The sequence below is a fragment of the Meriones unguiculatus genome, chromosome 20, assembly GCF_030254825.1.
Source record: "Meriones unguiculatus strain TT.TT164.6M chromosome 20, Bangor_MerUng_6.1, whole genome shotgun sequence".
NCBI classification, from domain to species: Eukaryota; Metazoa; Chordata; class Mammalia; order Rodentia; family Muridae; genus Meriones; species Meriones unguiculatus.
In genome coordinates, this window is record NC_083367.1 from 18,636,565 (window position 1) to 18,656,952 (window position 20,388).

Here is a 20,388-nt window from a genome sequence, read left to right on the forward strand (position 1 = left end):
GACACAGTGATGGGTACTTTATTTGGCATGGACTATCATCTGAATCTCCATCTTCACCTTACCTTCTGTGTCAGCAATTACACATTTTCCCCTTTCCCTCTTTCTGTTTTCTGAAGAGGTAGTAGAGGAAATAAAAGAAAGTAAAAGGAAATAAATAAAAGGGGGAAAGATAGCAAGGATGGCATGGAAAGATTAGGCAATGCAAGAGAGAATAAGGGAATGGGAGAGAGAAGAAGAGAGAAAGAAGGGAAGGGAAATGTGTTTATTAGAACAAATACAGCCAGCTAATAATGTTCAGCGGATCTGACTTTGTTTTTTTCTCATTTTATGTTTTGTCTCCCACTTTCCCATATGTAAGCTTTCATTTTACATACATACATGTGAGTGTAGGTGATGAGACAGGACTATGCTGTGCAATGCAGCAGCACAGATGGATGGAGAAGTCATTACTACTATAAGAATATTCAATGCCTGTTATTCCCTATATTGTATTTAAAGAGATGATTATAATAATAGATTATAAACTCATCCTCATCACGGACTTTGATGATCATGTGACATCAGTGCTAAGTCAGCACTTCAGTCACCACTTATTTTTTAAAATATAATTTGTCGGATAGCATTGAAGACAACATAAGAAATGCAGGAACACTTTCAGCCCAGTAACCCTGTCATATACGTCTTGTCTCTCCATTTTTCAAATTGCAGTCTCTTGAAATTGAAATACAATTTATGAGTAATGTCTTTAGTGCATTGGACTTTATTAGAATGATTGCCCATATTTATTCTTTAGCATTACAAATTGTAAGAGTACAACTTAGAAATAATGGCTTTGTAGTTTTGATGAAATATGGAATGTGAGAATGCTAACATCAATCTTACATTAATTGGTACCAGTTGTTTTCTTGTCAAATCCTGTATGTTTGTGACATTCATTCTGGCCTCAAAGTTAGTTTCTTTGCTAAGTTTCAAAGACTTCAAATTACCATTGTTGTTATTATTTGCAAGAACATTCATTCATATTATCATCAGAAATCAATTATGCTACGTGTTTTCAGATTATATTGCTATGAGCATTTTCAATGTCATATTTTGCTATAAAACACATTTGTTAGAGTGTTTTAACTTATATTGCAAGTGTGTATTAATGAATATATTTGTTTGTTGTCTTTTCCAGAATTCTGGTGGCCTTAATATGTTTTCTTTGTCTTGGTGTGTTAATTAAGGCTCATGGATAGGGTGCAATTCATAGCATTCTTTCTCCCCTTGAACAACATAAGCATTGTATATATCAGCTTGAGGTCTTCGAAAAAGCTTCCATGTGTACCCTCATGTTTCTTTTTGCTCCATTCTGTGTGTCTCATCTTTAATAGATAGGAGCCAAAATGACAAAATTTTAATTTTCTAAAATAAGAATCTCCTATCTCATGGCTAATTCATGATGAAAAAGGACGGGGACAACCTACTATGGCAATGCTTAGTTTAGCATGCTTCTGGGACAGCCCAGAGGTTTTAAAAAAGACTCTAAAACCAACGCATAATTGTGTCTGTGTCCTATCACATTCCATGACTTAACAATGTCCATTTCCTTCTGATAGTGCATGGATAGCAAGTCATATCTTCATTTTACCTCTTTGAGCTCCTGACCTATTCCACTTGGATAAAGTAATGATCCATGTTTTCAGAAAAGGAAATATAAATGAATAATGTTACTTTCTCCACATTGTCTGTAACCAGTGTACTTGTATTGGGTACATGGGTATGATTGATCTTCATTTATAAAGAGTAAACCTATTAAACCCAAGAATAAAATAAGCCAATGCCTATTTTTCATTAATCTTTCTATTTAAACATTTTCCTTTTTTTTATTCCCAGTCCATATTCTAAATATACTCATCTCACTATTTCTTTGTGATTACTTTGTGTGTTAAAAATGCACAATTAAAACAATTTTTGATTTCTTCATGATTGGCATTGTACAGTATTTGAAGGACTACATGTAGAATTATTTTAAGTAAAACATTGGGATTATTTTTTAAGTGTTCTCAGCCATTCAAGATTCCTCTGTTGTGAATTCTTGGTTTAGCTCTGCACCCCATTTTTTAATTGGATTATTTGAGTTGTTGGTATTTAATTTACGTTCTTTGTATATTTTACACTTTAGTCCTCTATCTGATGTAGGGTTGATAAAGACCTTTTCACAGTCTGCAGGCTGTTATTGTCTTCTGTTGACAGTGTCCTTTCCTTTACAGAAGCTTTTCTGCTTTATAAGATCCCATTTATTGATTGTTGATCTCAGAGCCTGTGTTATTGGTGTTCTTTTCAGGAGATTATCTCCAATGACAGTGAGTTGCAGCCTATTTCCTGACTTTGTTTCCCAACAAGTTTTGAGTCTCTGGTTTTATGCCAAGGTTCTTGATCCACTTGGACTTGAGTTTGGTTCAAGGTGATAAATATGGGTCTATTTGTTTTTTTCTACATTCAGACATCCAGTTAGAAGAGCACCATTTTGTTGAAGATGTTTTCTTTTTTTCCATTGTAAGGTTTGGCTTCTTTCTCAAAAATCAAGTGCCCATAGAACTGTGGGTGTCAATTTGGTCCATTTCTATGCCAAGACCATGCAGGTTTTATTAGTATTGCTCTGTAGTATAGCATGAAATCAGGGATGTTGATAGCTGCAGAAGTTCTTTTATTGTATAGAATTGTATTGGCTATCCTGGGTCTTTTATTTTTCCATATGGAATTAATGTTTGCTCTTTCCAAGTCTGTAAAGAGCTGTGTTAGAATTTTAATTCACATTGCATTGAATCGGTAGATGGCTTCTGGTGGGAAGCCATTTTTACTATGTTAACGCTACCTATCCATGCATTGGAGAGCTTTCCATCTTCAAAAATCTTCCTCAATTTCTTTCTTCAGAGACTTGAAATTCTTGTCATACAGGTCTTTCATTTGCTTTGTTAGAACTACACCAAGATATTTTATATAATTTGTGGCTATTGTGAAAGGTGTTATTTCCCTAATTTCATTCTCAGCCCTTTTGTCCCTAGTATAATGTAGTTACTTTTTTGAAATAATTTTGTATCCAGCCACTTTGCTGAAGGTGTTTATCAGCTATAGGAGTTCTCTGGTAGAATCTTCAGGGTCTCTTATGTTTACTATCATATCATCTGCAATTAATGATACTTTGCCTTATTCCCTTTCAATTTGAATTCCATTGATATCCTTTATTTGTCTTTTTGTTCTAGCTAGAACTTCAAGTACTATATTAAAGAGATATGGGGACAGTGGGCAGCCTTTTCTTTTCCCTGAATGTAGGGGGAATGCTTTTAAATTTCTCTGCATTTAACTTGATGCTGGTGATTGGTTTGCTATATATTGCCTTTACTGTGTTTAGGTATGTGCCTTGTATCCCTGATCTCTGCAAGACTTTAAATATGAAGGGGTGTTGAGTTTTGTCAAAGGCCTTTGCAGCGTCTAATGGGATAATCATGTGTTTTTTTCTCTTTCAGTTTTTTATATGGTGGATTACACGAATGGATTTTTGTATGTTGAACTTTCCCTGCAGCACTGGGATGACACCTTCTTAATGATGGTAGATGATGTTTTTGAAATGTCCTTGGATTTGGTTTGTGAATATTTTGTTTAGTATTTTTGCATTAATGTTCATAGGGGAGATTGGTCTGAAATTCTCTTTCTTTTTTGGGTTTTATGTAGTTTAGGTATCCAGGTGACTCTGGCTTCATAGAATGAGTTTGGCAGTGATTCCATCCGTTTCTATTTTCTGGGATAATTTAAGGAGTATTGGTATTAGTTCTTCTTTGAAAGTCTGGTAGAATTCTGTGCTAAAACCATCTGGCCCAGAGCTCTTTTTAGTTGGGAGGCTTTTGATGACTGCTTCTATTTACTTAAGGGATATAGGTCTATTTAAATTGTTAACCTCATGTTGATTTAACTTTGGTAAGTGTTATATATCAAGAAAATCATCCATTTCACTTATATTTTTGAATTTTGTTGTGGACAAGTTTTTAAATACAATCTAAGGGTTCTTTGGATTTTCTCCATGTCTGTTGTTATATCCCCCTTTTTGTTTCTGATTTTATCATTTTGTATACCCTCCCTCTGTCTTTTAGTTAATTTGGCTAAGGGGTTTTCTATTCTGTCGTTTCTTTGTATTGCTCTTTGTTTCTAGGTTTATTGATTTTAACTTTGAGTTTGATTATTTCCTGCCATTGACTATTCTTGGGTGTCTTCCTTCCTTCTTTTCTAGAGCTTTCAGGTGAGCTCTTAAATTACTAGTATGAACTCTCTCCACTTTCTTTCTGAAGGCACTTAGTGCTATGAACTTTCCTCTTAGCACTGTTTTCATTGTGTCCCATAAGTTTGGGACACACACACACACACAACATTATAATAAGTATCTGATAGTAATTGTATTAACATTATAAATTAATTTAGAAATGTTTCCTCTACAATTTTCAGCTGACAGTAGTGGGACCTGCTGCTTCATGGTAAGACCCACAAACATGTATGGACTGGTTTTCAACTTAAAAAAATATAAATGGGATGGCTACCCTTTCCTGAGGAGAAAGGAAGGGGGTATGTGGATGGTAGAGTAGAGGGAGGAACTGAGAAGAGTGGAGAGAGGGGAAGCTGTGATCAGGATGTAAAGTAAATAAATATCTTAGTTAATAAACACACATATGCATATATATATATATGGAGGAATATTATAATATATATGAAATAAAAGCAGGAGGTACAAATGATTAAAGTGACTAGATTCAAGGAGATTTAGGGAAGAATATCTAGTATGTTTTAAAAAACAGGCTGCAAAGAAATGGTTTACATAAACTCACTAGTTAAAAAACTAGTTTTAAAATACACCTTTAAAACATGAGTTTTAAGTAGGCATGGTGGTGCAAGCCTTTAATTCCAGCACTCGTGAGGCAGAGGCAGATGGATATGTGTGGGTTCAAGACCAGTCTGCTTAAAAAACAAGTTCCATGCACTCCCAGGCTACACAGTGATACCCTGTCTCAAAATAAACAAATAAAATATGAGTTTGAATGGAACTACCCATAATGCCTGGAAAACGACAGGAAATCTTGCATTATTTATTGACAAGTGCAGTGCAACTTCCTAGGAGTTATTGGTAAGGAGATCCTAGAGGTTTCCACAACAATGCAAGCTATTGTCTTGCTCTTGGCTATGCACCGTTACTATATGGTAAGACGCCGATGCTGAAAATACACTATTCCTAGAGAGGCAGGATGTAGAGAAATCAGTCTCAAGTGAACCAAAACACTACCTTGCTGCTGGGCATATACATATGTTTCTTTGGAGGGAAACAAACCAAAGCATATCTAAGGTCTTACCCAGCCTAGGATAGCTCTCACTACAATACAGTCCAACCAAACAAAGTCTACTCCTTACAACAATAATAGCAGCAAGACATTGGTAGGCTCACTGAGTTCTGATTGGACAGAAAACTTTATGCAAAGAAGGAAAATTATTGTAGCATACTATGAATCTAATCAAAATCTCTTGCGGGGGTAGTCATTGGCCCTAGAGTAAAACTTGCCATCATACTTTTGCTAAATCATCATGTTGCCAAATTGCCTTCTAAATATTTATGCTTATATTCATAGGTACTGCCAACTCACGGCCTTTGAAGAAAAGCTTCTCCTTTTTATTTATTTATGTGGTTTTTTTTATGGGCAACAGTCAAGGGAAAGATGCATAACTGGCATTGAGAATAAGAGACTGAATGCTAAGCATTATTTTTTCCATTTTTATTATTTCATTATTTTTATTTTTATTAATTATAGTTTATTCACTTTGTATCCCTCTGTACCTCCCTCCCTTCTCCCCTCCCAATCCCACCCTCCCTTTTCTCCACCTGTGTCCCTCTCCCAGTCTACTGAAAAGGGAGGTCCTCCTCATCATCCCTCTGATACTACTCTATCAGGTCTCATCAGGAGTGGCTGCATTGTCTTCTTCTGTGGCCTGGTAAGGCTGCTCCCCCCTCATGGGGAGGTGATCAAAGAGCAGGCCAACCAGTTCATGTCAGAGACCGTCTCTATCCCCATTACTATGGAGGCCACTTGGACACTGAACTGCCATAGGCTACCACCTCTTTGTAGAGGTTCCAGGCCATCTCCATGAGTGGTCCTTGGCCAGAGCATCAGTTTCAGAAAAGACCCATGCACACAGAAATTTTGGATTTGTTGCTCTCCTTGTGGAGTTCCCGTCCTCTCCAGGTCTTACTATCTTCCACTTCTTTCATAAGATTCCCTGCACTCTGCCCAAAGTTTGGCTATGAGTCTCAGCATCTGCCTCAATACCCTGCAGGGTAGAGCCTTTCAGAGACTTTCTGTTTTAGGCTCCTGTCCTGTTCCTTGTTTTCCCTCTCCTCTGATGTCCATCCTCTTTGCCTTTCTGAATGGAGATGGAGCATCTTAACCAGAGTCCTCCTTCCTGATTAGTTTCCTTAGCTGTACAGATTTAATGTTTATTCTATATTATATGTCTAATATCCACTATGAGTGAGTATATACCCTGTGTGTCTTTCTGCTTCTGGGATAACTCACTCAGGATGATACTTCCCAGTTCCCACCAGTTATCTGCTGATCTTCACCAACCCTATATCTGACAGAGGGTTATATATATCCAGTATATATAAAGAACTTAAGAAGTTAAACAGCAACAAATCAAGTAATCCAATTTAAAAAACGGGTACAGAGCTAAACAGAGAATTCTCAACAGAGGAATATCGAATGGCAGAGAAACACTTAAAGAAATATCCAATGTCTTTAGTCATCAAGTAAATGCAAATCAAAACAACCCTGTGATTTCACCTGACACACATCAGAATGGCTAAGAAGAATAACTCAAGTGACAATACATGCTGGAGAGGATATGGAGAAATGGGAACCCTCCTCCATTGCTGATAGGAATGTAAACTTGTACTACCACTTTGGAAATCAACTGGTAGTATCTCAGACAATTAGAAATGGTACTTCCTCAAGATCCAGGTATACTACTCCTAGGCATATATCCAAAAGATACTCAAGTATACAACTAGGACATCTGTTCAACTATGTTTGTAGCAGCTTTATTTGTAATACCCAGAAGCTAGAAACAGCCCAGATGCCTCTCAGTTGAGGAATGGACGCAGAAATTGTGGTACATCTACACAATGAAAAATTACTCAGTGATTAAATAACAAACAAACAAATAAAAAACAAAACAAAACAAAAAACAAGGAAATCATGGAATTTGCAGGTGAATGCTCAGCTTTAAATCAGACATCTTTTCCAATCCCACCACCACTAAGGCTAGGGAACACCACAGAAGAGGAGGGAGAAAGAATATAAGGGTCAGATGATAGGGAGGAATTCTGTGAAGAGCAAAATTCTGGATTTGATATGACTGTTGAACCCATGAACTCATAGAGCTAGGGATGCCTATACAAGGCATGCACAAGATTGATCCAGACAAAATGTAGGCTTAGGTAGGAGAGCCCTGTTTAAGAAGTACATGGCCTTCTGTAGATTTCCTGATTTCCCGTGTTTCACGTGTTTCTGGTGACCCTGCATCTGCACTTCATGATTGCCACTAATCAACTGCAGTGGCTTATTGAAAAACAAAGAGGACAGCCCCAAAACAACAACAACAACAACATGAGTTCATCATAAAGTTTAATTGAGACCTTGGAGAAATAACTTAGAGCATTATAGGTGGGTAGTTGAAAGTAAATGTGACCATGTTTCATGTATGAAACTGTGAAGCATAAAGAAAAATTAATCTTAACAATGTGATAAAAAATCTTGATTAGAAATATTTGAGCACTGTTAGAGAACACATGCTTATATTATATATGAGAAAAATGTGATTTTGCTGTCAAACACATTCAGAAATTAAATTGATGTAAAAGTTTAAAAGACAGAATGAAATTAAATCATCAGCCTTCAAAAAGTCTCTTGTACTGAAAAGCGAAACAAGAGAAACTGGAGGATAAAGTGAAGAACATTCCAGTTTCAGACGCAAGAAAAGGAAGCATCTCAGAGCTCTGTTCTGAACTTCACAGCGCAGTCCTTCATCTGCTCTTCATAGTGCTCATCGAATCTCTTCCTTAGCGCTGCTGAGAAGTGGTTCTTCCAGTCTCCCGTGATTCCTGGAAAGAAACAGATGAAAACAGAAGTGTCAACCTGTTGAGCCACAAGCAGGAGGCTTTTTATTAATCTGGTATCTATTTCTCTGAAAAATTCTCCTAATATTTAATTTTCCCAATAAAATATTTAAGTATCACATTAAAAAAAATCTTAAAAATATAATATCTGATATTCAGTTATGCTTTCATGCAATGGGTTATCACAATTTCATCTGTTTAGCTATGGCTAGATTTTAACATTTTTATTTTAAATTTATATATATATATGTAAATGTTCATAATTTAGTTATATGTACCAATAATACATATTAATTTATATTACTTGCTTTCGCTTGACTTTCAGAGTACATCTCACGAATTTCTCTCCTAAATTTAATGAAGATAAAGCACAAATATAACAAAAGATTGATTAGAATTTTTTAAATTAGCCAATTCCACTCATTTCAACATGAATTTCTGTCTATACTTTTCTTTATAAGTAAAATTAATTTATTCATTTTCTTAAAGTCATAGATGATTTGTCTTCTTTTTCTGTAGTTCAAAAAAATAATCCAAAAGTGCTAATTTATAGGTTATTTGATTCTGAGCCGAGTTTACATATTTACTATAAATTCTATAATACTGTTTTAATATGCATCTGTTTTATATTCATAGCTACTCATAAATCAAGAGAGTGTGAGATACATGGAGATGAATGATGTTCTCTAATGTTTTAATGATGTTCATATGTAACTACCCAATAACTTTTGAATTAAATCTAGATTAACTCTAGTGTATACAGACTGTTATTTTACCTTTGCAATCAATTCTGTGTTTTGTACATTTTGTTACAGCAATGCACAAAGCTGGATATTTGTTTGTTAGAATAAATTCCTAAAACAAATACATTTGTGTCAAAATGGAAGATGCCCTTTAAAAATAAATAAATATATATATATATAAATTATTCTGACTATAAAAGCAAAAGGAATTTCAATTACGAACAGCAGTAATTTTATAAAGATATTATAATATGATCCAATCCAATCATATTATTAAGGGATACATAAAAATTCTTATACTTTTAAAAAATTTAGCCAATCACAGGAGACGATTCATGTGAAACTAATCTATTTATATGCCATTCCTTAAAGTGTAGGCTACTTTTCTTGTGATAATAATATTACATTAAATAAGTAAATTAAACAAAATTTTAAAATAATGTTAGAGGAGTTGAGATATTGTTGAGCCAGTAAAATGCTTGCCTTGCAAGCATGAGGACTTGAGTTTGATTCCCAAAAGATTCTCAAATAAAGTCACTGCTTGTGTGTAAACCCAGTGCTGGGGAGACAGATGAGGCAGCTGTCTGGGGCTCTCTGGCCAATCAGTATATCTTATTCAATTAGTTCTGGGCTGATGAGAAATCCTGTCTCAAAATGAAATGTGAATTGCATTTGAGAACAATCTAGGTTTTCATCTGTCCTTCATATGCATGCGCTCACACATTCATATGTACGCCTACATGTGCAAGTACATATAAAAACAAAAATATTCACAAAAACAAACCTTCATATTGTAAGAAATGTGACCTTGCTGGTTTAGACACGGAGAGTATAGCATGAAAAGACTGATCAATCTAGTAATGGTAAAAGGAGATGGTGTCATGAAAAAGAAAAAGCAGTTAGCCACAGAGCAATTTGATTGAGCCTGGTAATAAGAATATGCCCTTGTGTCTCTTCTTTCTAAACAAAATAGGTGTTTCTCCACAGAGATCATGAATCATAAAGATGCTCACATACCACTCCTATTATTTTGCCTCATAATTCTATTATCTGGCCTGACAAGTATGTAACTAACCTCCATGTGTGTCTTGGAATAGGTGAACTTGTGTAAGTCCGATGCCAGACTGTTCTCCTTCCCTTTTTTTTCTTCACTTATCAGTAGTATTATATTCATTTTAAAAAGGCAGTGGGCAAGAGACAAGGTCTATTTCTCATCAAGTCTTTAAGAAAGACATCCAGAGATATAGCAAAGAAAAATTCTGCACTAGTCACCACACTACAAAGGCACTGGCAACATCATTAGTGGCTTTCTATATTAATCCAAATGTAGAAAATTATTTTTATTTGACTTTTCTTTTTCTTCTGGAGTAACTGATCACTTTGATTTAGTTACATCTCACACAATTTTAAATTAATATATTTAGGCAAGAATTTTATTGCATATTAGATAAGATTCATTCTTCTAAATGAAATAACCCTGCTAAAGGCCTTGGTGAGGTTAAATTACTTTAACAAAACAAAACATAGGGACTTTTTGTTATTGTATTTAACTCTGTTTTTAAACGAAAGTTATACCATAGAGGAGCCTCACCAAAAACAAATAAACAAAAAAGGAAAAAGAAACAAAAAAGAAAAGAAAATCCTTGAGAAACAAAACAAAACAAAACATTTTCTTGAGTAAGAAATGCTGAGATAAAAAACAAAGAACAAAACAATAAATCAATAAAGATGAAACATGAGAACTTAGCAAATATAAATATATGGTTCATACATTCAAGACCATTTTGTGCAAAATCCAATGTCAGTCTATGAACAAAACAGAAAAAAATAAAGTATCTTACAACTGTAAAATGTATGCTTCAGTGAAAGAATGACCCCTACTAACTAAGGCACATAAATGATATAGATATTTATACTATTTCAGAACTGGAATCATCCTATGGATAAGCAGTAATAGAAAAATTTTGACCAAGGACCATGTATAGGTTGGACCTACGCTCCCTTCACATATGTAGCCGATGGACAGCTTGGTCTTCATGTGGGTTCCCTAGTAAGGGGAGTTGAGGCTGTCTCTGACAAGGACTCTCTTACATGCTTTTTGATCACTTTTTCCTGGAGGGGCTGCCTTGCCAGACCACCATGGTAGAGAATGAGTTCAGTCTTGATGCAACTTGATGTGCTAGGGTGGGTAGGTGTGGGGAGCTCTCTTTTTCTGAGTGAGAGGAGGATATAGGGAAGAGGAAATAGGGTGGGACTTGGAGGAGAAGAGGGAGTAGGCTATGACTGAGATGTAAAGTGAATGAATGAATGAATGAATGAATGAATGAATGAATATATAGAAAAATTCTAAATAAGTGACACTGGAGACAAATTACATGAAAAGTTTACAGTTGACAAAAAAAGTGGTAGTTTTTCTTGATGATTTTAGCAGTAAATCATGCATATTATTTATTTTAGATAGGCCAGTGCTCAAAACTGAACACAAATGTAAGGAGATAACATTTCCAGATAAATTTAGTGTTTCTGGAGCAAAAAGAAACAGAGGAAGCTGGTTATAATGAATTCTTACTAAAAAACAGATTATTTGAGTCCTGTTGATCAGTAAAAAGAATCTGTCTCTAACCTTATTTCAATTAGTAGCCAAGGAAGGGTTGCATTATTCTTTGTTTGGCATTTTTATTTCTTTAAGTGTGTGTGTGTGTATGCACATATGTATGTATATATGCTTGTCTGTATGTGCATGTACCATAACTCATGAATGGAAGTCAGAGGACAACATATGGGTGTAACTTTTCTCCTTTCCCCGTGTGGGTTCTAAGGACTGAACTCCATTGCGTCACTGTTGTCCCTCCCTAAAGAAGGGCTCTTAACACAGAAGATTCATGGTCAGATATAAGATTATTCCAGAAGTGCAGTTAAACAAAGACTGTACTAGATCAAAAAAAGTCTATAAAAGGAAACAGTCAGTGGGACGTTGTTGTCTTAATTCTATTCATCGTGGCCTTTTCACTGTTAGTACAGACAACAATGTGTGTAGTGTGAACACATTTTTACGTGGCACGTGTAATGCATTAGCAGGGGAAGGGAGCACTTCCTCACATGCATTTCACTGTCTTACATGCAAAGAATTTCATCAGAGGCCATGAACACGGAGAAAAATAGAGAAAGCGGTTGTAGGACTTATAGTAGACCACATATTAGAGAGACACAAGCAATCACATCCCCATAGGAAGTGATTCCTGCCCCCAAAAAATGTTGACTTGGAAGATTCCACCTGGGTTATGTGATGCTTGTGATATTAGCCTAGGTTACTGCTGTCTTATGACCCTGTTCCTCTCACACAAATCAAGGTCAGAATAAAGTAATAATATATATTAACAAAAATCATGAATGTCAACCAAAACTAGTGTCAAATGTCAACCAAAACTAGTGTCAAATTGTCAGTATAGACATACCAGATGGATGGATGGATAGGTAGGTAGATAGATAGATAGATAGATAGATAGATAGATAGATAGATAGATTGCTAATTGTATTCATGATTACTTGCATGCCCTGGGACTGAGGAAAAATGAAGAAGGTATAATTTAGGAATGTAATTAATTTTTATTTTGTTAGTTAGTTTATGTTTATAAGTATTTTGACTGCATTTCTGTTTGTGTAGTACTGATGCTTTAGGACAAAAGAAGAGGGCATCTGATCCAATGAGATTGGAGTTACAGATTATTTGAGCCACCATGTGAGTGCTGGGAATTGAACCTTATTCTTCTGGAAGAGTAGCCATGCTGTTAACCATATAGCCATTTCTCCAGCCTCCTGAAGTTATGAACTCACCCTCATATAGTCCATGCAGTCTCTGTCCTGAGGGAAAGGTTAGAAACGCCATTGGAAGTACTAGGCTCACCAAATTATCTTCCTCTCATGCTCCAAGATAAACCAAGATACACCAAGGGGTAAATTATACACAAAGGTAGTATACTTGCACTAATCTGTACTCCAATGCTGGTAAAGGTGTTATTTGATAATGTGTATTGCTGAAGAAATGAGACAGTGGAAATTAAAATTTCTCCAAGATAATAATAAGGCAGAAAATAATTTAAAACTAAAACATTCATTTCTTTTTCTAGTAAGTCTAAAAAACATACTTGTAGATGCATAATGCAAACATTCTAAAGCATTATTCCAATACCATGCTGATCCACTTTTATTTTTATTTTTTAAATTTTTTTTATTAATTACAGTTTATTCACTTTGTATCCTAGCTGTACCCCCTCCCTCTTCCTCTCCTAATCCTTTCCTACCTCCCTCATCTCCTCCCCTGCCCCTCTCTAAGTACATTGATAGAGGAGGACCTCCTACCCTTCTCTCTGACCCTAGCCTATCACGTCTCATCAGGACTAGCCGCATTGTCTAAATGCCAGAGAGTACCCAGATATTTTGGGAAAACTCTTTGAGCATCTCATCCAAAGGTTCCTTGAATTCTCAAAGAAAGCTTTCTCTTGTGGTGCATACAATTGTTAAACTACTGGAGCCAGCGAAACTTCCAAGGCTGAAAACTATCCTGACATGGATAGCTTTTCTTGCTCTCTTCCTGCTAGTGTCCCCACATTACACTCCAGGATAGTCATTGCTGCCACAGGCATTTATTTCCAGAACCTCTTTTTAAAACTAAATGGAAGGCTTGCACTGACCTGCCTCTGACTCACCAATATTCTGGGCATTTCTGTAGTTTCTCAGCTCAGGAATGTTTGTAAAACTCTTCCACTACTTGTGTCATCTTCACAGGCTTTTGTTATATGAAGAAATGACATTCTAATTAACTCTTCTCCTTGCCTTATTATTTACAAAAATTGCATATTGCAACCTTGAGAATAACACCCTTCCCCCAAACTGGTATATATGAATATATAATCTTTAGTCATTTAAGGAGAAATCGGAAGATTAAACACTTGGGCTTGCATTATTTTCTAGAATAGATATCCTTATAGCACACGTTTGTTTTTTTGTATTTTTTTTTTTTTTCCCTTCAAAACTAGTAATGTTTGAGAAAAACAGAATTTTTTAGGTTGGTGTAATTGAATGAGTAAATTATACATAGCGACTATAATTAAAACCACAGCAAACCCGAATTCACTTGTGTTACTCACAGGAAACGGTGAAGGTCAATATGCTATGATCCACCTGCCTCCCTTCTTCACTTGTTCTGTTTTATAAGTGTGAAGCTCGTCTGTTTATAAGACTAACTATGCTCATCTTGCAAAGTGATTTTCTTGTTACTGTTCTTTTTGTTCAGCTTTAGGTAGTAGTAAATTTCTATACCTGCAATTAAGTATACGATTTTCCAAAAAGAGTTGTGAGTTCTGCCTGGGTATTTGCTTATATACTTGGGATGCTTATGGAAAGAAAATTTAATTCTGCATCATTAACATTATAACAGAGAAAAAAAGCAGTTTCAAATATTTTCCTATTGAGAAAGTGTTCTTATAAATCAAATGCTGCTCTATCTGCAATGTACTTTTTAATCTTTTTTTTCTTGTTTCTTTTTTTTCTTTATTAATTACACTTTATTCACTTTGTATCCCCCCGTGGTTCCCTCCCTCCTTCCATCCCAATCTCTCCCTTCCTCCACCTTTTGCATGCATGCCCCTACCCAAATCCACTGATAAGGGAGGACTTCTTTTCCTTCCTTCTGATCCTAGTCAATTAGTTCTCAATCAGGAGTAGCTGCATTGTCTTCTTCTGTGGCCTGGTAATGCTGCTTCTCCCTCAGGGGGAGGTAATTAAAGAGCAGGCCAATCAGTTCATGTCAGAGACAGTTCCTGTTCCTATTACAATGGAACCCACTTGGATACTGAACTGCCATGGGCTACATCTGTGCAGGGGTCTTAGGTTATCTCCATGCATAGTCCTTGGTTGGAATAGCAGTCTCAGGAAAGACTCCTGTGCTCAGATTCTTTGGTTCTGTTGCTCTCCTTATGGAGTTCCTGTCCTCTCCAGATCTTACTATTTCCCACTTCTTTCCTAAGATTCCCTGCACTCTGCCCAAAGGTTGCCCATAAGTCTCAGAATCTACATTGACAGTCTGCAGGGCAGAGCTTTTCAGAGGTCCTCTGTGTCAGGCTTCTGATTTGTTGCCTCTTTTTTCCTTCTTCTGATGTCCAGCCTCTTTGCCTTTCTGGATAGGAATTGAGCATTTTAGCAAGAGACCTCCCTCTTGATTAGTTTCTTTAGGTGTACAGATTTTAGTAGGTTTATCTTATATTATATGTCTATATGAGTGAGTATGTACCATGTGCATCTTTCTGCTTCTGGGATAGCTCACTCAGGATGATCTTTTCCAAATCCCACCATTTACCTGCAAATTTCATGATTTCCTTGTTTGTTTTTTATTGCTGAGTAATATTCCATTGTGTAGATATACCACAATTTGTGCATCCATTCCTCCACTGAGGGGCATCTGGGCTTTAATCTTAGTATATGAGTTTTCTGTCTAATTTTATCATTAGTGGGAATATCCCATTTCAAACCAAGCCAAACTGCTGCATGCTCTCTTTGTCAGCCACATCTGTACATGGAAGAGTCTGTCACAGCTCAGTGATGTAGCAGTGTTCTGACAAAGGTTCTAGTAATCCTAAAGACAGAATCCTTAGAAGGCCCAAAGCTTCTCCAGAGCGATGCAGTGAGGAACTGGAAGGCTTAAAGACCTGCCCAGGGTCATGACTTACAAAATAAACTAGAAGCCTATATTCCTGCTCCATATTATTTAATTGAAGAGCTTTGTACAAGTACCTTATTTGCTTTTATTTGACAAATCTGTAGGCTATTGCATTGCCTCCATTAGGCCAATTGTTTCTTCTGCCATGTCCACTTCACCTTCAGGGTAGCCTGGCCCATTGCATACCTAAGTGGACTGGGGAAAAGGAAGATTAGCTGGGCATGAGTGAGTACAATGCAGGGTCATGGTTGGCAATAAGTGTCCAGGCAATGAACATTCCAAGGAACATCTTTGGAGAATTGTTTGGACTTATTGGGGAAAAGCGGGTATTTATGCCTCTGGGAAAGTGTCCAGGGTCTCTGGGGCAAGGTTTGTGTGGCCCTATACCATTGTCCAGGGTAGCAAAGTAGGAAAATACTTCATCTTCATACTCAAGGGCACAAAACTTTATAAGCTCAAACAAGGAGTGAAGCCAGATTGTTAGACCCAGGGAGAGCCTAATTGCCAGAGAGGCAACTGAGGGAAACTCGGAGGTGGATCTATGCAAAAGCAAGAGGTTTATTCAGACCATCACAAGATGTGGCCTCCTACAAGTCAGCATGGAACAGCAGCGGGGGGGGGGGGCGGGGGGGGTAACAAAAGCCTTGTGTTTTTAAAGGAAAGGTATGTGGAGGCATGGGTTTGTAAGCTTGTCAGTATAAAATTGGTTCATTTTAGGCACCCAAGTCACCAGACATCTAAAGGATATCTGATATTTAAGTTACACAAGGGATGTCTTATGACTTGCAGATTCGGGCTTAGTTGGGGAGGAGGGTGACCATCACATCCTGTGACTTCTCCAAAAAGTGGAGTGAAGAGCTATCTAGCTGAGGGAGTTGTGACTTTCTGGACCGGTAGCCAGGAAACCCTATTTTGTACAGAAGTTTGGACAGTACTTTTCAACAGGGAAGAGACCTTGGCAGCAATCTTTTGCAACAAGAAGACCTTGAGCACACTGCTTGGCCTAGTTTAATTTTTTTACAGCAGGGTGTGTCTTGTTCCAATTCATCTGCTTCTTCTGTGTCCTCCTGCTTCCTGGAAAAGTACTGAGAGAATTTACTTTAACATGGCAGTATAAAATTCATATAAAGAGACCTGTAAAGTTATCATGTTCCTCTCAAGATAACTGTCAGGGCAATAAATGCTTACTTAGGTTGATGATGGGGCAGCTGACTTGTCGAGAGGTGGGAGGTCACCAACTCCTGTTGTCCTCATGTTTGAGGTATCCTGGGTTGAAACTCCTTAGACCTCTCCTCCATAACTATGGGCCATTAGGGTCCCACAGCTAATCCCATTTCTTTTATAAAGGAGCAGAATTCTCATAGTCAATATCTATGTTGGGAATGGTTTGGTATTGAACCAGAACCTGATTGGCAGTGATTTTTTTTTCAGTGCTATTGATCTACCATTTTAGAAATTCGATGAGACAGGGTGGCAGGAAGATGAGGCTCCCAAGAGCCTATGCAGGACCAAAGAAGAGGGAGGAGCCAAGACTTCAAAAGATTTGAGTACCATGGAGTAGGGGTGTTGGGTGAATAGTGTGCCAGATATCTCACCAGAGATCTTTGAGCATTTGTATATTTTGTTCTTCCAGTCTAGATTCTTTGATATTTTCTCCACTTAAATAACAAAATTACAGAGATTACAAAGTTGTTGCATGTCTGTAATCCCAGCACTCTGGGAGGCAGAGGCAGATCTTTGTGAGTTGTAAACCAGCCTGGTCTACAAAGTGAGTCCAGGACAGACAAGGCTACACAGAGAAACCCTGTCCCAAAAAACCAAACAAACAAATAAGTAAAAAGAAAAAAAAATGTTGCGTGATAGTGGGTTGGGGGAGGAAGCTGAAGGCTATGCAGTGTTCTACCTGTTGTCTTGGCAGGTTCTTAGAGAGTACAGTTTTGCTGGGCAGAGGTGTAAGAATCAGGGAAAGCCTGGAGCTGCCATGGAGACCCTGCTGCTTTGTGGGAGAGGGTGGGGTAGTAGGAGTAGAAGATGAGACAGAAAGCTTAATCTTCTCTTCCTCTGAGAAGACTTATTTTTGGGGTGAAGTTGTGGGGAGATAAACTGGATCGGACAGAGAGCAAAAGCATGCAGATGAGGCTGAGAATTATTATTTTTTTAGGAGATGTGTTTATGTATGACTTTAATTTCTTTTCATAGACTGTGAGATGCAGAAGAATCACCTTATTTGGAGGACTCTGGTGAGTCCTATTTTAGGGGATCGTACACATCAGCAGATTGCAGCAATGATAGGCAGAAAATGTAGAGAAGGAGTTTTCCCTTCTGGGGTATCTTGCTGCCAGGCAAGGTAAGCCTTGCTTGTCATGGCTGAGTCTTAGTCATGGCTGTACAGCGCACCATACATGTCACTATATCAAAGACTTCCTCCCAAAACAAGGAGACTTGTTGTTTGGTGAGTTTTATTCCTCAGGACTTTAAGAAGGCACATATTTCCCTAATCTGAGGTTTCTTTTGATGTGATGAGTCATTTCTCTGGATAGAAAAGGAAAGGGAACACCAGAGAAAGAGAAGAATGTTTCTGTAGCTTTATGATTTCCATATGACTTATGATTCCTCAAAGTCCCAGACTCAAGCCTAGCCACAGTTTTAAGAGTTCCAGTGACCATCCTGGTTGGTTTTTTTTTTTTGGAATTACATTACCATTTTCTTTTTCTTTTGTTTTAAATTCTTTTTTTTTTTCTTTTTTAATTTGAAGATAAAAGACAGAAGATTGCTCCTAACACCCATCCAGGCTGTCAGCTTTTGGACAGAGGTTTCTTAGCCTCTTCCAATGCCAAGGAATAGGCTTGGCCTGGGAACGTCAGTTGCCCTTGCAACATGTCTGAACCCAACACGATGGTGCAAACCAAAAAGAATAAGATGAACCTGGGTGTATTCACCTATGACCTGCTCTTTAACAAAGATTCTGTTACTTCCAAGTTGGGTTGCCAGTTGTTGCCCTGTGTCTGCTTCTCTCTGGGCTAGCCAGGCCCTTAGGAAACTGAACCAGCCTGGAGGAGGGAAGCTTAACCAGTAAGCTCAATGAAGGATCTTTGTTGACAATGAGTGTGCGGGCAAAGAGCATACCCAGGAATAGCTTTAGATAACTGTTTGGGTTTATTGGGGGAAAGGAGGTATTTATGCTTCTATGGAGGGGGCAAGTGTCTCAGAGCAAGATTTTTGTGGCTGTGTACCATTGGTCAGCACAGAGGTGTTGGAAGATGCTTAATCTGACTCCTCAGGGAATGGGTGAGGGAGAGTTATAAGGTCAGTCAAGGAGTAAAGTTTGATAACTGTCAGAGTAATAAATTCTTACTAGGGTTGATGATGGAGGAACTAGCTTCATGACGCTAGGTTGGGAGGGGGCAAGTAGTCAACTCCTGCCACCTTCATGTTTGAAGTATCCCAGATTGAAGCTCCTTGACCTTTCCTCCATAATTGTCAGCCATTATGGTCCCATACTTCTCAATTGTCTTTTTACCTTTTCAATCACATTGATCTCACTTTCATCTCTCTTCTAGATACTTATTTCTATTTTACATTTATTTTACTGAATAACAGTTCATCACTCTAGAAAAGGCTACCTGAGAGTAGTACAGATGATCTATATCTTGGAAGTGACAAATCCTTTGGTGTCACACTTTAGAGCCTCAAAAAGGTGGAAGAGCTGAGTTATGCTGGGTATGAGACTGACTCCTTTCTGCCAGAACCATTAAATCTGTCAATTATTTAAGTCTTCAGGCTTCTCGTATTTAAACAATGTGTGATGACTGCATTTTATAAAACTGAAACCATAAAACAAATTTTATATGTAATTGTTAGGAGTGTCAGTTTCAACAGTTGTTTGTTAGGTCCACAAAGAAAGAACACATATTTAAAGACACTTTTTCTTTTTATTCTGTTTGCTAAGAAAAACAGTCAAAACCTAAGATTCATATCCCTGAATACAGTCCTAGGTCAGGGCACACAATTTTTTACATTTTGACAAAACTGTGTGAAGGCTGTCTCTGGATTCAAAGGAAATTAGAAATTCTAAGACATTCAACACCTAGAATAAAAGTAACTGTGTTCAAATATCAACTTTGTTGCTTAGTACTCCCTCTATAAAATGTCCCCATATGTCATCAGTATATTTGCTTGTGATGTGCTGTCCTAAACCATTTCTTTAAGAATTATTCATTTTTCTCAACAAGAGACAAGCTTTGGAAACTATTTGCTTCATATGTGGTGTAGTAATAGCTCTGACATGTAAAAGCACATTGCTTTTATTTCTTCATTTTTTTGGTAGCAAGTGGAGTTTTTTACTTGGTAGTGTGTTATGGGCCAATAAAAATGAATGCTGCTTGTAGTGTGGAACTAGAAAATAGCATCACACTTCCTTTTGATCCAGTTGGTATTATTGGCAAAGCAGAATCAACAAAATGTTTTGGCACAATTTTATCAATCCATGCTGCTGGGATATGCCACACTGGAGAACAATAGTAGCATGCAGGAAAGAAACCATGTAGTACATTAAAACATGCTTGAGTATGAGCTATTTTGCCAAATATTTTAATTATGACAAGAAAATAAGTCACAAGTAAACATTCAGTTCCTAGAAGCATGCTTCCTTTTTCCTGATATGAGCTGAATCACATTGCTTGGAAATTTCTTATCATTTGACAAATGTATTCTGATCCACTTTGTTATGGCCAAGCAGC

General features: G+C 37.1%; 1 pseudogene; it reads right to left on the minus strand.

Moving 5' to 3' along the window:
- Nucleotides 1-8,063: 8,063 nt before the first annotated feature.
- LOC110564667 (large ribosomal subunit protein uL2-like) overlaps nt 8,064-20,388 on the minus strand; it is a 129,710-nt pseudogene continuing 117,385 nt past the window's right edge.